Source organism: Narcine bancroftii, chromosome 5 (assembly GCF_036971445.1).
Source record: "Narcine bancroftii isolate sNarBan1 chromosome 5, sNarBan1.hap1, whole genome shotgun sequence".
NCBI lineage: Eukaryota > Metazoa > Chordata > Chondrichthyes > Torpediniformes > Narcinidae > Narcine > Narcine bancroftii.
In genome coordinates, this window is record NC_091473.1 from 134986860 (window position 1) to 135006316 (window position 19457).

The window sequence follows — 19457 nt, forward strand, 5'->3', positions numbered from 1 at the left end:
CACGGTAAAATATTTAATAAGATTGGGAATGAAATAGGTGCAGGATTCTGAGGCTAATAATGTTGACAATATATTGATACTATTTGAGGAAATAGCTGAATGAAGATTGATGCAGATCTACATTTGATTTAAAAAGTTCTTGGGTGATTGAAAAAAAACATGGGAAGGTCCTTGAACCATTTAGTCAAATGCATCCGAGACCCAACTGCAATCCAGGCTGGTCAACTTAAATAAGGACCATTACAGCAGTAAAAGGTTGGAGTTATCAAGGCGTGGTGGGTAAATAAGCGAAGAGATACGATGGAGTGGCAGATAGTTAAGAATTTATCCCAGTTAGAAAGAGGGATAATCTATGGTGAACAAGAGTAGTTATAAAGATATCACTGACATGAAAAGTAGAGCATACGAAATGTTGGTTGACCAGATTTTTAGGATTTAGCAGTGAAAGACTAGAAAAAGCTCATAAGAAGGGAGAAAATTGACTTTGGGAAAAAACACGCATGTCAACATAAACAGTAAGACTAGTGATGGTCACATAAATAGGAGGGGGGCAGCTAAGATAAACGTAGGACCTCTGGAGAAGGGAGCTGGTGGATTAATTGAGGGGAATAAAGAAATAAGAGATTTGCATCAATCTTCATTGTGAAGGACACTTGAAATATCCCTATGACAACAGATGGGGAGGAATCTGCAGAGACAAACTTGCAAAAGTTCCAACCATCCGCAATACAGAAACACACAGGGCTTGACAGAGTAGATCAGTGGTTTTCAAACTTCTTTGCACTCACATCCCACTTTAAGTAATCCCTAGGCCATCAGTGCTCTGTGATTACTAAGAGATTGCTCAAGGTGGAATGTGAGTGGGAAAGGAAGGTCGAGAATCACTGCTCTAGACCCAATTGTTACTGAAATATTTTGCTTGGGAAAAATTGTCATTGTCCCATTTCCTTTGGAGTTATGAAACCGTGCAGATAACGAGTCAATTAGGTATGATAAAAACAGTGGTTTTACAAACATTTTCTCTCCACTCACAGGCCTCCTTAAGTAATCCCTTACTAATTGCAGAGCACCAATGGCATAAGGATGACTTAAGGTGGTCTGGAGTTGGAAAGAAAAAATTTGAAGACCATTGAAGTAGATAGTGAGATGTTTTCATCAGTGGAGCATCTCAAAAACTCCAAAGTAGGAAGCAGGAAATAAAGAGGCAAGGCTTGCAAGTAGTAATGTATCCAGTGTTTTCACATTTACTAACATAGCTGTGCATTTATCGATGGGCCTGTTGAGAAAGTTCGCAGAGAGAAGAGCACCATCTTACAAATATGTAGGCAACCTCTAATACCAACATCACTGATATGTGTGGAAGCATGTATGATTTATTTATCCTTGCTAATTCAGCACCAGGCAGGAAGCTTTCGCAAAGATGATTGCCTCGTAGTCATCCATAATAACCTACTGATCTGTGAGATTATGTTTCTTCTCTGAGCTGCACTCAGTAATATCACACTCTCTTAAGAGAGACTATTATCTGATGTCCTAGTTCATGATTACCGCTGCTCAATTTCAAAGCTGCATGCAAGAAAAGTATAATGAATTCCATTCTCGCACAAGGAGTGCTTTATATTGCAGCCGACATTTTAACTCTTTCAGTTCCATGGAATGCTTAATTCTGTAGCTCTACCTTTATTTTTTCAGTGGAACCAAATGACAGAATGGGGGAACAATGACCAGCCATTAACCTTGAAGTGATTCCGTGGCAGTGGTAAATATTTGGTTTTATTTCCCCTGATGAGACTATCTTAGTTTTATACCTAACCATATCTGGCTACATCAGCAAGTGCTTTGAGGATGTCACTGGGATCAAATGCTTCATAACCAGGGCTAACCCAGAAACTATGGATGCAGAGATCCAGGCCCCACCCCACCCCTCCCCCCCCCCCATTAGTGCCAGTGATGCTGCTTTCAAGAAGGGATAGAACAGCTAGGGCTGAACTTCTCCCATGCAATCTGCAAGGAAAAGCGGGGGTTATGCAGAGAAGTACTACGGAGTGATACGTTGCTGCGGAGAATTGAATCAGAGGTCAATCTACAGGATAGGATCATAAGAGTGACGGAGAGAATGACTGGAGTCTCCCTCCAAACCCCCCCCCCCCCCACCTCCACCATCGTTGTCTGAAGAGGAAGCCCAAAATTATTGAGGACGCCTTCCACCCTGCACACAGTGCCTTTCAGCTGCTCCAATTAGGAAAGAGATACAGGAGGATCAGAGCCAGCGTCACCAGGCTGAGGAATAGTTTCTTCCCACGGGCAGTGAGAATGTTGAACGACCAAAGGAACTGCTCACCCTAACCAACCGAGACTCTCATATTGATGAAACAGTATTTATTTATATATTTGTACATATTAATACTTGTCCTGCGTATATATTGTTAGCCTCTATGCCTGTTATGTCTGATTGTGTGTCTGTGTGTATCTGTACTGAGGTTCAGAGAATGGAGAAAGATGCGGTGTGACGGAGCAGTGTTTCGTTGGGTGGTTCTCGTACAGTCAGATGACAATAAATGCGACTTGACTTGATTAAAAAAAACTTAAGATGTCAGTTTAGAGTCAACCACATAATGGGAGCATTAAACCCAAATTTCACAAAGGATTAATTTGTTCATGAAATATACATACTTGATCCTATTTTGACTTAATGATAAAAACAGTTGTTTGTTTCCCTCTGAAACTTATCTACTTTCCCCACGTTTGGACCAATACCAAAACAAAGAAAGAAACTGAGGTTTTTTTGGCATGGCCTTAACTGAGAATGAGTGAGGTGCATTGGTAGTTCCCAGGGTTAGGAGAGAAAGCTCGATCAATGCAGTAAGACAAGAGAGAGCATGATGGCGTCAATACCGGAGCCAGCCAGTTACTGCAGCCACAGAGTCTGCTTTTCTCAGGACGATGACTGAAATAAAGGAACAGCTGTTCTTGCAAGGTTCCCATGCACCTATTGAGGATCATTGGGCTCCGAGAATGACTGGAAGCCACTGTGATCACTGAGGGCCTCCCTTTCCTATATTGACAACCTTCACCGATGGTGTTGTCTAAATGGATCTCAAAGAATTGTAGAAAAGTTCAAAGTTCAGATTTATTGTCAGAGTACCTACATGGCATCACCTACAACCTGAGGTACCTTTTATTGGTGAGCCAGGCAAAATTTCTACTTATCAGTCATGCAAAGCACTAGATTACCCTTTCCATTCAGCTCACTGTATCTTTGACCCACTGCTGTCAAGAAGGAGTTACAGAAGCATCAAAATCAGGACTGCCAAACTGGGCAATAGCTTCTTCCCACGGGCTATGAGTTTGAAGAAATGTTCTAAGATTCTGACTCTCTCCCCCTCAGCCTCCTTCACTCCAGAGAAAGCAACCCACCTTTGTCCAATCTCTCCCTGTTGTTCGTGTGCTCTGAAACAACCATTCTCAAAGGGGCATCACGGACAAAAATCATAACTTTTTTATGTCTTTTAAGTAGTCAGAGAATGTTCTCCCAGAATCACAGTGCGGCTTTCGTGCAAACAGAGGAACTACTGACATGGTCTTTGCCCTCAGACAGCTCCAAGAAAAGTGCAGAGAACAGAACAAAGGACTCTACATCACCTTTGTTGACCTCAGCAAAGCCTTCGACACTGTGAGCAGGAAAGGGCTTTGGCAAATACTAGAGCGCCTCGGATGCCCCCCAAAGTTCCTCAACATGGTTATCCAACTGCACGAAAACCAACAAGTTTGGGTCAGATACAGCAATGAGCTCTCTGAACCCTTCTCCATTAACAATGGCGTGAAGCGGAGGAGTCTCGTGATGGAGTAGTGGCCGGACGGTGAACTCCAGCCCTCTCCAGAAAAGTCGGGAAAAACAAGAGAAAATACAAAGGCACAGAAATAAAAGTTAAAGAAAAGTGAGTATAAAGGTGGAAAGAAGATGGAGACAAAAGAAGAAAAATCAAAATCAACGGTAAGAAGAGAGGAAGAGAAGACAACGGAGGAAAAAGGTGAAGGCCTTACCTGTCCGAAGAGGCCCACTGTGGAGAGAGGAGCCCACTACCTCAGGTCGGTAGAAAAAGAACTACAACAATGGCTCACAGAGCCGAGTAAAAGTGCGCAACCGCGCCTGCGCGAGGAGTCGCGCATGAGCGATGCGCATGAAAAAAAACACACCGACGGGAGGGGGGACCAGCTGGGGAGTCGATCTCCACAGCCGGCAACGACAGCTGCAGAACACCTGCAGCAAGAAGAGACCACAGAAGACAATAGAAACAAGAAAGAAGAGGAGGAAAGGGCACCAAAGAAACAACAGATGGCCAACCCAGAGGAAGAAGAAGAGGAAGAATACAGTGAAATAGATAAAGGGAAAGGCAAGGTAAAGGATATACTTGCTCTTGTTAGAGGATACATGGAGTCATTTAAAGAATGGCAAACACAGGAATTCAATGATTTAAGAAGAAGAATAAACAACACAGAAGAGAAAGTGAATAAAATAGCTCAAAAAATAGATATAATGGAAAATTATAACAGAAGAAATAACATAAAGATAGTGGGCCTTAAGGAAGATGAAGAAGGCAAGAATATGAGGGAGTTTATAAAAGAGTGGATCCCTAAGACCCTAGGATGTCCAGAACTACAGCAAGAAATGGAAATAGAAAGGGCACATAGAGCATTGGCCTCTAAACCACAACCACAACAAAAACCAAGATCTATTGTAGTAAAATTCCTAAGATATACTACAAGAGAAAAGGTACTGGAGAAGACAATGGAAAAAGTAAGAGAGGGCAAAAAACCACTGGAGTATAAAGGGCAAAAAATCTTCATTTATCCAGATATAAGTTTTGAACTCCTAAAGAAGAGAAAAGAGTTCAATACAGCAAAGGCGATTTTATGGAAGAAAGGGTATAAATTTACACTGAAGCATCCTGCGGTATTGAAAATATTTATTCCAGGACAACAAAACAGACTGTTGTCGGATCCAGAAGAAGCACGAAAATTTGCAGAACAATTACAAAAATAGACTGAGGGATGAAGACGGGTAATGAGAGTAAAAATGACCACGATTGATACGTATGTGGATAAAGACAAAAATAGACTGAGGGATGAAGACGGGTAATGAGGGTTAAAATGACCACGATTGATATGTATGCGGGTAAAGAGGTATAAGAGTGAATAGAGACAATGGGCATACGTGAAAGTATCTGTAATTAGAGGAAAACATAGATAGTATAGACAAGAATTAATAAGGGAAGGTAATGGAATAGAGAGAATAAGGAGGGAATTAAAAGAGTGGCCTTTGTGACATATGAAAAATGAAATCTTTTCTGGGGGGGGCTGGGTGGGGGAAAAGAGCGGTCACTGCAAAATCAGTTGACGCTTGCGAGTGGATTCGCAAATCCAAATGGAGAGGGGAGATGTGGTTGTCCGACAAGGGATAAAGGACAACTCAGGAGGGGAAGGGGAGATTGGGGATAAAGAAGATAGAAATAGGAGAATAAGGAAAATGTTGGATGTTGTAGGAATGTTGTCTGGTAAAGAGTTGAAAATAAGAAAACAGAAATGGAAAAGGAGGAAAGGTAATGATGGAAAAACGGAAAGAGAAGTTAAACAAAATATAAAATGGCTACGCTGAACTATATGACTTTAAATATTAATGGAATACATAACCAAATTAAAAGGAAGAAACTACTAAATTTACTGAAAAAGGAAAAAATAGATATAGCATTTGTCCAAGAAACACACTTAACTGAATTGGAGCACAAGAAATTAAAGAGAGATTGGGTAGGACATGTAACAGCAGCGTCGTATAATTCAAAAGCAAGAGGAGTGGCTATATTAATTAGCAAAAATGTGCCATTTAAAATAGAAGAGGAAATAATAGATCCAGCAGGGAGATATGTTATGATAAAATGTCAGATATATTCGGAGCATTGGAATTTACTTAATATATATTCACCTAACGAAGAAGTACACAAAAGAGTCTGGAAAAACAACCAACTGAAAAACCTCACAAAGATAAGCGTATACAGAGCGGTTGTCATACCCACACTCCTGTTCGGCTCCGAATCATGGGTCCTCTACCGGCACCACCTACGGCTCCTAGAACGCTTCCACCAGCGTTGTCTCCGCTCCATCCTCAACATCCATTGGAGCGCTTACATCCCTAACGTCGAAGTACTCGAGATGGCAGAGGTCGACAGCATCGAGTCCACGCTGCTGAAGATCCAGCTGCGCTGGATGGGTCACGTCTCCAGAATGGAGGACCATCGCCTTCCCAAGATCGTGTTATATGGCGAGCTCTCCACTGGCCACCGTGACAGAGGTGCACCAAAGAAAAGGTACAAGGACTGCCTAAAGAAATCTCTTGGTGCCTGCCACATTGACCACCGCCAGTGGGCTGATAACGCCTCAAACCGTGCATCTTGGCGCCTCACAGTTTGGCGGGCAGCAACCTCCTTTGAAGAAGACCGCAGAGCCCACCTCACTGACAAAAGGCAAAGGAGGAAAAACCCAACACCCAACCCCAACCAACCAATTTTCCCCTGCAACCGCTGCAATCGTGTCTGCCTGTCCCGCATCGGACTTGTCAGCCACAAACGAGCCTGCAGCTGACGTGGACTTTTTATCCCCTCCATAAATCTTCGTCCGCGAAGCCAAGCCAAAGAAGAACGAAGAAGATCAAAAGTTTATGCAAGATATCTTTTTGAAGGTAGCTAATACGCAAGGGAACATACTAATAGGAGGGGATTTCAATCTGAATTTGGATCCAAATATGGATAAAACGGGGAAAAAAATTAACAGGAAGAACAAAGTAACCAAATTTATAATTAAATCAATGCAAGAAATGAAACTTGTGGACATATGGAGGAAACAAAACCCAAAAGAAAAGGAATACTCATACTACTCGACTAGACATAAAACATACTCAAGAATAGACCTATTTTTGTTATCAGCTAGTATGCAGGATAGAGTAAGAAAAACAGAATATAAAGCGAGAATGCTATCGGACCATTCACCCTTAATACTGACAGTAAAGCTAGAGGACATCCCTCCAAGAATGTATAGATGGAGATTAAACCCCATGCTACTTAAAAGACAGGATTTTAGAGAATTTATTGAAAAACAATTAAAAATGTACTTTGAAGTAAATACGGAATCAGTGGAAGATAAGTTTATACTATGGGACGCAATGAAAGCATTCATTAGAGGACAAATAATAAGTTATGCAACCAAGATGAAGAAGGACTATAATCAGGAAACAGAGCAGTTGGAAAGGGAAATAGTAAACATAGAAAAAAAATTAGCAATAAAGGAAGATACAACTAAAAGAAGAGAATTGGTGGATAAAAAAATAAAATATGAAACATTACAAACATATAAGGTGGAGAAGAATATAATGAAGACAAAACAGAAATATTATGAACTAGGTGAAAAAACACACAAAAAACACATGGCAGCTTAAGACAGAGCAAACTAAGAAAATGGTATTGGCAACAAGGAAAAAAGACAAACAAATTACATATAATCCAAAAGAAATTAAGGAAAACTTCAGAGAATTCTATGAACAATTATACCGAACTGAAAACGAAGGGAAAGAAGGGAAAATAGATGAATTTTTGACTAAAATTGAACTACCAAAACTACAAATAGAGGAACAAAATAAATTAACAGAACCATATGGAACAGTAGAAATACAAGAGATAATAAAAAAATTACCAAATAATAAGACACCAGGAGAGGATGGACTCCCAATAGAATTCTACAAAACATTTAAAGATCTAATAATACCGCACCTCCTGGATGTAATCAACCAGATTGATGAGACACAAAACTTACCAGATTCATGTAAAACAGCAATAATTACAGTGATACTAAAACAAGGGAAAGATCCACTCTCACCAGCGTCATATAGACCAATATCTCTGCTAAACACAGATTATAAGATAATAGCTAAACTATTAGCAAACAGATTAGCAGAACAGGTACCGAAAATGGTAAATTTAGACCAAACTGGATTTATCAAAAAAAGACGCACAACAGACAATATTTGTAAATTTATTAACTTAATTCATGCAGTAGAAGGAAATAAAGCACCTGCAGTAGCAGTTGCTTTAGACGCAGAAAAGGCCTTCGACAGAGTAGAATGGAATTACTTGTTCAAAGTATTGCAAAAATTCAGTTTACCGGAGAAGTATATTAATTGGATTAAAGCATTATATAAGGGACCGTTAGCGAAAGTGACAGTAAATGGACATGTATCAAAGCAATTTAACTTAAGCAGGTCAACGCGGCAGGGATGCCCACTATCACCATTATTGTTTGTGCTAGCTATAGAACCACTAGCAGAATCGATAAGAATAGATAATAATATAAAAGGAATAAAAATAAAAGACAGGGAATATAAAATCAGTCTATTTGCGGATGATGTGATAGTGTACTTAACAGAACCAGAACTATCAATAAAAGAACTATATAAGAAATTGAAGGAATATGGAGAAGTGTCGGGATACAAGATAAACGTAAATAAAAGTGAAGCAATGCCTATGAATAACGCGGATTTCTCAAAATTTAAGAAGGAATCCCCATTCAGATGGCAAATGCAGGCAATAAGATACCTAGGTGTACAAATAAACAAAAATCTAGGCCAATTATATAAACTCAATTACAATCCACTAATGAAAAAATTACAGGACGATTTAGAGCATTGGAAAGAGCTACCACTAACACTGATAGGAAGGATAAACTGTATTAAAATGAACATTTTTCCAAGGATACTATACTTATTTCAGGCATTGCCAATACAACTGACAGAAAAATTCTTCAAAGAGCTAAAGAAAATAATAAGGAAATTTTTATGGAGAGGGGGGAAACCGAGGATAGCACTAGATAAATTAACAGAATGGTATAAACAAGGAGGCTTACAATTGCCAAACTTCAAAAATTATTATAGAGCCGCACAATTAAGGTACCTATCAGATTTTTATCAAACAAGGGAAAAACCAGACTGGACGAGACTAGAATTAGATAAAATAGGGGAAAAGATACCTGAACACATATTATATAAATGGGACGAAAAATTGGTACAACATAGAACTTCTCCAGTATTACACCATCTCCTCAATATATGGAAGAAGATTCATGTAGAAAGAAATAAAACAAATTATCAATTACCAAAACTAATATTGACGCAAAATAAGCTACTCCCTTTTACAATAGACAACCTTTCCTTTAGAAAATGGGAAAAAAAAGGGATTAAAAGAATAGAAAATTGTTTTTCAGGAAGTAGATTCTTATCCTTTGAACAAATGAGAGATAAGTACAATATAACTGGAGATACAGCGCTGGCATATTACCAACTGAGATCCTACTTGAAAGATAAATTAGGAAGCAATTTGAGTTTACCAGAGGGAAGTAACCTTGAATATGTGATTACAGATACAATGTTAATCAAAAGATTTATAACAAATATGTATATTAAACTGCAAGAAAAGGAGAATGAGGAAACAAATGGTAAAACTAAACAAAAATGGGAACAAGATTTAAATATAAAGATAAAAAAGGAAACATGGGAGAAATTATATTCTGGAACAATGAGAAATACAATAAATACGAGGCTGCGTATGATACAATATAATTGGTTACACAGACTATACATTACACCGCAAAAATTAAATAAATGGGACCCAACAGTATCTGATAGATGTTTTCGATGTAAAAAAGAAAGGGGAACAACAATTCATGCAATCTGGACATGTGAGAGAGTAGAAAAATTTTGGGATGATCTCAATCAGATATTAAATAAAATAACAGAAAACAATATACCAAAGAATCCAGAGATCTTTCTCCTAAGTAACATAAAAAATAAAGAATTTGGAATTGACTTGGAAGATGCACAAAAAAGATTTGTTAAGATACCCCTAGCCGTAGCAAAAAAATGTATTATGTCAACCTGGAAATTGGAAGATAATTTGAAAATACAACAATGGTATATAGAAATGAATAAATGTATTCCATTAGAAAAAATAACATATAGTCTAAGAAATAATATTGAAATATTCGAACAAGTATGGGAGCCTTACATTAAATACAATAGCGAAAACCTACCGGGGACAAACATTACCTAAGTTGATGGAAGGAGAAGGAAAGAAAAGAATGAACTCTGTAGAATTTCTGGTGTATTTTTGTTGAATGACAACATTGTCTGACTGAATTAATGCAACCTAGATTGTATACCTAAAATGGATGAGAGGGGGGGTGGGGGGTGGCTTGGGAGGAGGGGGGGGGAGAAAAAGTCACTGTAAATGTGTGAAAAAGAAAAAGTGTATATCATGGCTATTGTGATTTATGGTGTGAAAAAAAAAAATTAAAAAAAAAAAACAATGGCGTGAAGCAAGGCTGCGTTCTCGCACCAACCCTCTTTTCAATCTTCTTCAGCGTGATGCTGAAACAAGCCATGAAAGACCTCAACAATGAAGACACTGTTTACATCCGGTACCGCACGGATGGCAGTCTCTTCAATCTGAGGCGCCTGCAAGCTCACACCAATACACAAGAGCAATTTGTCCGTGAACAACTCTTTGCAGATGATGCCGCTTTAGTTGCCCATTCAGAACCAGCTCTTCAGCGCTTGACGTCCTGTTTTGCGGAAACTGCCAAAATATTTGGCCTGGAATTCAGCCTGAAAAAAACTGAGGTCCTCCATCAGCCAGCTCCCCACCATGACTACCAGCCCCCCCACATCTCCATCGGGCACACAAAACTCAAAACAGTCAACCAGTTTACCTATCTCGTCTGCACCATTTCATCGGATGCAAGGATCGACAACGAGATAGACAACAGACTCACCAAAGCAAATAGCGCCTTTGGAAGACTACACAAAAGAGTCTGGAAAAACAACCAACTGAAAACTCTCACAAAGATTAGCGTATACAGAGCCATTGTCATACCCACACTCCTGTTCGGCTCCGAGTCATGGTTCCTCTACCGGCATCACCTACGGCTCCTAGAACGCTTCCACCAGCGTTGTCTCCACTACATCCTCAACATTCATTGGAGCGACTTCATCCCTAACATCGAAGTACTCAAGATGGCAGAGGCCGACAGCATCGAATCCACGCTGCTGAAGATCCAACTGCGCTGGGTAGGTCATGTCTCCAGAATGGAGGACCATCGCCTTCCCAAGATCATGATATATGGCAAGCTCTCCACTGGCCACCGTGACAGAGGTGCACCAAAGAAGAGGTACAAGGACTGCCTAAAGAAATCTCTTGGTGCCTGTCACATTGACCACCGCCAGTGGGCTGATATCACCTCAAACCGTGCATCTTGGCGCCTCACAGTTCGGCGGGCAGCAACCTCCTTGGAAGAAGACTGCAGAGCCCACCTCACTGACAAAAGACAAAGGAGGAAAAACCCAACACCCAACCCCAACCAACCAATTTTCCCTTGCAACCGCTGCAACCGTGTCTGCCTGTCCCGCATCGGACTTTTCAGCCATAAACAAGCCTGCAGCTGACGTGGACATTACCCCTCCATAAATTTTCATCCGCGAAGCCAAGCCAAAGAAGGAGAGAAGGATGGAAGACACCAACTAAACTTGACTGCTTCACAGGGAAGGAGGCCCAAGTGAATCACCCCAAAATATTTATATTTATTTTGTGTGTGTGTGTGTGTGTGTGTGTGTGTGTGTGTGTGTCTGTGTGTGTGTGTGTGTGTGTGTGTGTGTGTGTGTGTGTGTGTGTGTGTGTGAGCATGTGTGTGTATGTGCGTGTGTGTGTGTAGTTTATTATATGCTTTGTATTATGTGTGCACCATGGACTAGAAAGATCTTGTCTCACCTGAGTGTATATGTAGAGTCAGAATGATAATATATTTCAACTTGAACTTGAATGAATCGAATTTTCCTGTTATGTTAAAATGCTGGAAACCCATTTTGACTCTTGTCAATAATTAATCTCATTACTTTGTTTTTTTTTCCATCTCGACTTCTGTGAATTTTTATATTTAAAATGGTAGAAGAGCGTAGAGACTTTTCTGCAATACCTGGGCAGCACGGAAAATGAAGCTTTTCCTTGTATCTTGGTGCATGTGACCATGAATCACATTGGTGGTTGGGGAGTGACATCCAGAACAGACAGGGTGAGAATGGCAGGTGCACTTTCCTCAACGATGGAGTGAACCTGATGGGTTATGATGACGGTGCTTTCGTTGCCTCTTCATTACAGAAATGTTTGTATTGGGTTTCAGATTTTCATGAAATTACTTGAATTTAAATTTCCCAATTGCTGTGCAAATAATCCAGATGTTTTGCTGGAATCAAAACTGATCTTGTAACCTTTACTGTTCTAAACTCTTCAGAACAAGTAACACTCTTCTAATGTTAATTCACTCTTTGGGGCAACGCCTTTACAGTGCCATCAATCGGAACCAGGGTTCAAATTCTGTGGTGTCTGTAAGGAGTTTGTTCTCCCCGTGTGTGCGTGGGTTTTCCCTGGGGGCTCTGATTTCTTCCCACCGTTCAAAACATACCGGGGGTGTGGCTTACTTGGGTATAAATTGGGTGGCACAGGCCCATGGGCTGAAATAGCCTGTTTCTATGCTGTATGTCTAAACTTTAAAAAAAAATAAACTAAAAAGCATTTTCATTATAGTGAGTGGTGTGAAGGATGACAAAGTGAGGAAGATGCGAAAAGTTTCTGCTAACTTTGCGATCCAAGGTTATCTGCTGCTCAAAGAGAGTAAAGTGGTTCTGAACCTTTCTCTTTCCACTCGCATACATCTTTAAGTAATCCCTATCGCATAGGTGCTGTGTGATTAGTAAGGGATTGCTTAAGGTGGTATGTGGGTGGAAAGAAAAAGTTTGAAAACCACTGTTTTAATCGTCCCTCATTGACTCGTTATGTGCAGGGTTTCATAACTGCGCCTTGGACTTGGCTCTGGGTATTCTTCTAGTCAGGATGCTCCCCTCGATAAACATAAGAGACTGACCAAATTTAATCGATATTTCACCAGCGACTATACTTTGTGAGGTGTCTGAGGAGATTCGGTATGTCACCAAAGACTCTCATAAACTTCTCCATTGGTACCATGGAGAGCATTCTGGCTGGATGCATCACTGCCTGGTATGGAGGCGCCAACTCTCAGGACAAGAATAAACTCCAGAGGGTTGTTAACTCGGCCTGTGACATCACAGGCACCAGACTTCACTCCATTGAGGACATCTACATGAGGTGGTGTCTTAAAAAAGCAGCCTCTAACGTCAAGGACCCCCCACCATCCAGGCCGTGCCCTCTTCACTCTGCTACCATTGGGGAAAAGGTACAGGAGCCTAAAGACGAGCACTCAATGGCTCAAGGATAGCTTCTTCCCCGCTGCCATCAGATTCTTGAATGATCAATGAACACGGCCTTACTTTTCGTGCACTGTTATTTTTATTATTTTATTTTTTATAGTAATGTCACAAGATGGTTATAATATGAATGTTTGCATCATGATACTGTTTCAGATTCATAGATAGAGAGTGGATGTCACAGTTGGTTATTCACTTTTGGATTTTCTTGATAGTTCATACAGTGTCAGTAACACACCCTAAAAGTTTGTTTCAGATTATGGTGGGAATACCAAACTTAATATAAATGCTCCCACTGTGGTGTCCTCTACATTGCAGAGACTGGGCGCAGCACCTCTGCTCTGTCCACCACAGTAGCGTGGATCTCCCAGTGGCCACCCATTTCTATTCCCCGTTCCATTCCTTTACAGACTTGGTCTCATGGACTGCCACACTGAGATCACCCACAAATTGGAGGAACAACACTTCATCTTTCCTCTGGGCACCCTCCATCCGGATTGCATTAATAGTGACCTCCTGTTTCTGTAAACTCCCACATCCCTTCTTCTTCCCCCTGTTACTTTTCCTGTCTGTCTGTCTGTCTCTCTCTCTTCCCTTTTCCTGCTGTCTTCTTTCACAGAGCCAAAATCAATTCTCTCCTCTCCTCTTATCATATCCGTTTAACATCTTTTATTGGTCTGAACTCCTCCACCCATCATTCTTCAGTCTTTATTTTGATGCCTTCCTGTTCTTCACTTATACCTTGACGAAGGGCTTCAGGCTCGAAACGTTGGTAATATATCTATTACTCTATCTCCAACTTTTCTGTGTATTTTTATTTAATTTATCTATTATATTTGCCTAGCTATGGATGGAAAAGAAGTTTTTCCTCACCCTATGCAGAAAGATACTCAATCCAACAATACCAAGCCTTCCTGGCAGAACTGGACTGCAGAGTGCAGAAGGAAAGGCTTGCTTGTACAGACTCCCAAAGGGCTACACAGCCCACGGTATTTATTTTGACAATACTGATGATCCATGAACTAAATTAAAGTTTTATTTTTTATGTGTACCAAGATTTATTAAACAGCTTCAATTTGCTTGCTATCCAGACAAGTCAAATCATAAAGCAGGTCATGTAATATTGTCAAATAAACAATTAAATAAGAGTGCAGGGATTAGTATTATAACAAGTCAGATAGTTCAAAGAATAGAGAAAAGTACAGTTACAGTACAAGGGTGTTGGTTTTTATCACTGAAAGGTCTGTTCAAGAGTCTGATAACAGCAGGAAAGAAGATGTCCTTGGGAGATCATTTCGCTGAGCTCTTCACTCTGTCCGCATCAGTGGCAGGATTCCCAGTGGCCAAACACTTCAATTCTGCATCCCACTCCCATACTCACATGTATGTCCATGGCTTCGTGTCCTGTCCCACCAAGACTACCCCTAAATTGGAGAAACATTTGATTTTCTGTCTGGGCAATCTCCACCCAGATCGCATTAACATCGACTTCTCCAGTTTCTGCCAGCCTGCCGTCCGCTCTCCCTCCCTTCCCTTTCCCTTTGTCTTCTTTCCCTTAGCTCTCTACCCACTTCCCCTTCCCTCTCTATTCACTGAGCCATCCCGCCTCCCCCTGTTTGCTTCTGTGCCCTCCCTCCCTTATCCACCTCCTGCTTTTGGGCCTATGCTCCTCCCCCCACCTGTCCCCCCACCATTTTGTTTGGATGCCTGCCGACATTTTTCCATACCTTGAGGAAGGGCTCAAGCCCGAAATGTGGGTTATTCATCTACCGCTGGCCAATCAGCAATCTCCTTTTACCGAAAGCCACACCCCACTAGCCAGCAACCAGCCAATCAGGTGTATACCAGCCCACAAGCCTGAGCGCATGCTGCCATTGGCTGGCCCTGGTCATTGGCCCCCTGCTCAGCAGAGCGGATCACAGGTAACAAAAAACTGTGCTCCCTAAACCTATCCAGGGTATCCCGATACCGGAGCAGAGCCACAGTCCTCTGTATTCACCAGAGTGGGAGACTGTGAAATTCCCATGGGAAGCATATTCACTCGGGGTCAAACGCTCAGGGAACCTTCCCCTCTTGCCTCCCACTGCACTGAGCCCCTTCCTTCCCCAGCGCGTCCCACAGTTTGGGTGCGAGTCAGCACGAGTGTGTGAGTACTTGTATGGGTGTGTGTAGCGGGAGATCATTGGTGACTGTGATCTGAGTCTTGGAGCTTGTTTTCGGCTACATCCCATGAACCCTTCAATATAATACATACATCTTTATCTTCTTCTTCTTTGGCTTGGCTTCGCGGACGAAGATTTATGGAGGGGTAATGTCCACGTCAGCTGCAGGCTCGTTTGTGGCTGACAAGTCCGATGCGGGTCAGGCAGACACGGTTGCAGCGGTTGCAGGGGAAAATTGGTTGGTTGGGGTTGGGTGTTGGGTTTTTCCTCCTTTGCCTTTTGTCAGTGAGGTGGGCTCTGCGGTCTTCTTCAAAGGAGGTTGCTGCCCGCCAAACTGTGAGGCATCAAGATGCACGGTTTGAGGTGATATAATACCCTGTTTGACCTCTCTGAATTTTACTTCAACCACGGTGTCTGCAGACCTCTTGAATCCAGATGTTAATGGTGACTCCAACATCGGGATAATTTCCCAAAACATTAACTGGGAGTAAGTATCAGTTAGAACCTAACAACCAGCACTGCTCCAAAGGGTTCAATCGCCCAGCCCTAATGCCAGCGGCTTGGTACAGGCTTTAAGCAGCCTGTTAAAAGAGCAGACGATGTTCGAATGTAAAATTCTGCCACAGCAGGGTCTGGGCCCAAGTTGGTGGCACCTGCACTCGGCAGCAGCGTCGAGGGGTTGTAAACTCCAGACAGCAGTGGACTGGCCCAGGGCACTAGAAATGGCAAGTCACCCCCCCTGTGGAGAAGGAGAAGCAGAAGCAGAGGAGATGACCCTAGAGAGCTAAGGGAAAGAAGACAAAGGGAAAGGGAAGGGAGGGAGAGCGGACGGCAGGATGGCAGAAACTGGAGAAGTCGATGTTAATGTGATCCGGGTGGAGATTGCCCAGACAGAAAATCAAATGTTTCTCTAATTTAGGGTGGTCTTGGTAGGACAGTACATGAAGCCATGGACATACATGTGAGTATGGGAGTGGACCAGCAAGAGCCTCAGTGGCTGTGGGTTAGTGGAGACAGCTTGTGAGAACTAGGTATCATAGCCAGGATTCACGTGGGTACTGAAGGCAGGAAGGGCTCCTGAAGGGCCTCGGGCACTGAAGGCTTCCAGATCATGTCAGTTCAAGTTGCCGATGGATCAAGCAGGAATCTGTGTGGCTGCAGAAGTTGTGGGAGGGCTGGAGGCAAATCCATGATCACTCAGTTACTCTGAAGAGACTATCTTTTGCTACTTTTTCTCTCTTACTATAAATGGCGCCAGGCACTGTTTGTCTACCTTACAACAGGCAGAAGGCAATTTCATATCATATAACATGACTATTACATGACAATAAAGGAATTTTGAATCTAAAAGATGGATGATCAAAATCTTGGCCAAAGAAGGTTAATTTTAAAGGAAAATCCTGAAGAGGAAGTCATTGACTGCCGCCAACTCAACATATGGATCCTGCAACGTGAGCAAGTTGGTAATGCCCCTCGCCAAAGGCCTGTTTGAGGGTGACCCAGCAATCCCTGCAAACTGCACCAATGTTACTGCACTGGGTGCCACCTTATATAAGGAGTATTGTCCCAGCCTTCTTCTGTCTAGAAATCCAAGGCATTCTCAGTTTGTAATGAGTTTCTCCAGCACATGTGTGTCTTTGCAGACTTTCTGCGTGGCCTGCTGAGTTTCTCCAGCACATTCGTGTATTTCAAGTCAAGTTTATTGTCATCTGATTGCACAGGCGCAATCCAACGAAACAACGTTCTCCGGTCCTCGGTGCAAAACATGCAGTCACTGCAGACAAACAAAACGCATCAAGGCAAACAATATAAATGCAGGACAAGTATTCATATGTGCAAATAAATAAATATTGTTTGGGAAATATGAGAGACTCAGATGGTCAGGGTGAGCATTCTCACTGCCCGTGGGAAGAAGCTGTTCCTCAACTGGGAGGTTTGCAGATGTTCCTGTTTAAAGCATCTCCATCCTACCTGAAAAAGAAAACTGAAGGAATCCTGTGTTTGATCGTTGATGGTAAGGGTAAAGGCTGATGGTGGTGTGACTCTGAGTTTGAACAGTGAATGTGTACTACTGCGACTTTAATAATTGCAAGGCTTGACCAGATGATCCCAGACATTGACCGTTTCAATATTTGCCCTGTGCTCCAATCCAATCATGCATTTTCCAATCTCGAAGTTAATAAGCCTCACCCCACCACCACAAGCATACTGTCACTCGACAGCGCCACTTGAACTGGCAATAAAGATGGATTGAGAAAGAGACAGGCCGTACTTCTCTCCATCCATCCTCGTTGCCAGTATGGCATCTGTCCCAGCTGTGAGGGCAGTAACAGTCAGGTTTCAGATTTATTGTCAGTGTACATGCATGACATAACATACAACCCTGAGATTCTTTTCTCTGTGGCCGCAAAAGAATTACCACTAATTGGTAGTGCAAACAAAAACTGTACAGAGCATAAAACATGTAAACAAATAAAGAACTGTAAACAGATAAAGATTGTAAACAAAATGACTGTGCAATACAGAGAGAAAGAAATTAATAAAGTGCACAAGTAAGTCCTTAAATGAGTCCCTGATTGAGTTTGTTGTTGAGGAGACTGACGGTGGAGGGGGAGCAGCTGTTCCTGAATCTAGTGGGGCAAGTCTTGTGGCACCAATACCTCTTTCCTTTGGAACTCTCTGTCCCAAAGGACTGTGGGGACAGCATGGCAGATTGCTTTCAACCAAGAGATCAATAGATTTATGGGCATTGGGCAATATGGAGATAGGGCAGGAAGATACGGTTAAAGTAGAAGATCGTCGACAATCTGTTGAATGGTTCAAAATTCAAGATTCTTTTATTGTCATGTAATGAAACAGAAAATGCAATATAACATAAAATTTCCTTTAGTTTATTGTAAGGCAGAATAAGACTTGCCATCAGCAGAAATTGCCCAGCACCCCTTACAGTCAGAGAAAGAGAAGCAAAAGAGTCCCCCTCCAGAGTCACTGAGCGTCCGTGGATTTGCCTCCAGTGCTCCCACAGCCTCCACATGCACACAGCCTTCAACTCAAACTATTGGCAGCCAGAGCTCCAGATCTAAACCTCTCACAGGATCAGGAAGCCCTCAGTGCTCTCGGCACCTTCTCACGTCCCAGTTCCGATATCTCTGCCACTTCAGCCAGTCTCTAGCCAGTGTCCAGCATTAAGCACCCTGCATGGGTTCTTTGCCTCGAGTTACCAACAGCCCGCCACTTGTGTGTTCTTCAGCCTCAGAGCCCCTTGCTGGTCTGCCATCGTGGTCACCATCTCTTTTGCTCCCCCTTCTCAAATGGGTAGGGTGGTCTCCCTGATTTCTAGTGCCCTGTGCCAGACCCCTGCTTTCCTGGAGTCTGCAACCCCTCAAGATCACTGCCAAACATAGGCATCGCCATCTTTGGCTCAGACTCCACGATCACATAATTTTAAAATAAGCTGCCATTGGCTCCTTTGCAGGCCATTTAAAACCTGCATAGAGTCGACAGCAATCAGACTGGTCAGATGGACAGACCCCGAAGGTGAGCGCTGCATCTCTGCTCTCCGCTCTCCCTGGGTCATCACCTTCCGGCAGCACTCTCGTGTTTTTTTTGGTGACAGGAGGTGCTGGATTGGTACTCCTGGCCTTATTCCTGAAGTTCTTACGTTCTCAACGGACGTCAATGGGAGCAGGATCTGGATTAAGAGCCATTTAACAAGTTGCTTTCAGTTGGTACACAAAGTGTCCATTTTTCCATTCCTGTCACTTTAAAATAACACAGTGAATGTGCAGGGATCACAGACACTGGAGTTTTAGTGCAATGGGTTATCATAAAGCCCAAGTTGTTACAGATTTACAAGCACTCACTTTGATATCGCTGTAAGTGGAGATGAAGTTTTACCGGGTGTTATGTTGAAGGATTAGAGC

At 42.2% G+C, this 19457-nt stretch overlaps 1 long non-coding RNA gene across 1 annotated transcript in view; it reads left to right on the forward strand.

Annotated features, from left to right (window-relative positions):
• Positions 1-19457, forward strand: part of LOC138762816 (uncharacterized) — a 40672-nt gene that overhangs the window by 8723 nt on the left and 12492 nt on the right. Inside the window, exon 2 of the long non-coding RNA XR_011357172.1 lies at positions 1693-1759. This is a non-coding gene — a long non-coding RNA (uncharacterized lncRNA). The remainder of the gene's footprint in view (positions 1-1692; positions 1760-19457) is intronic.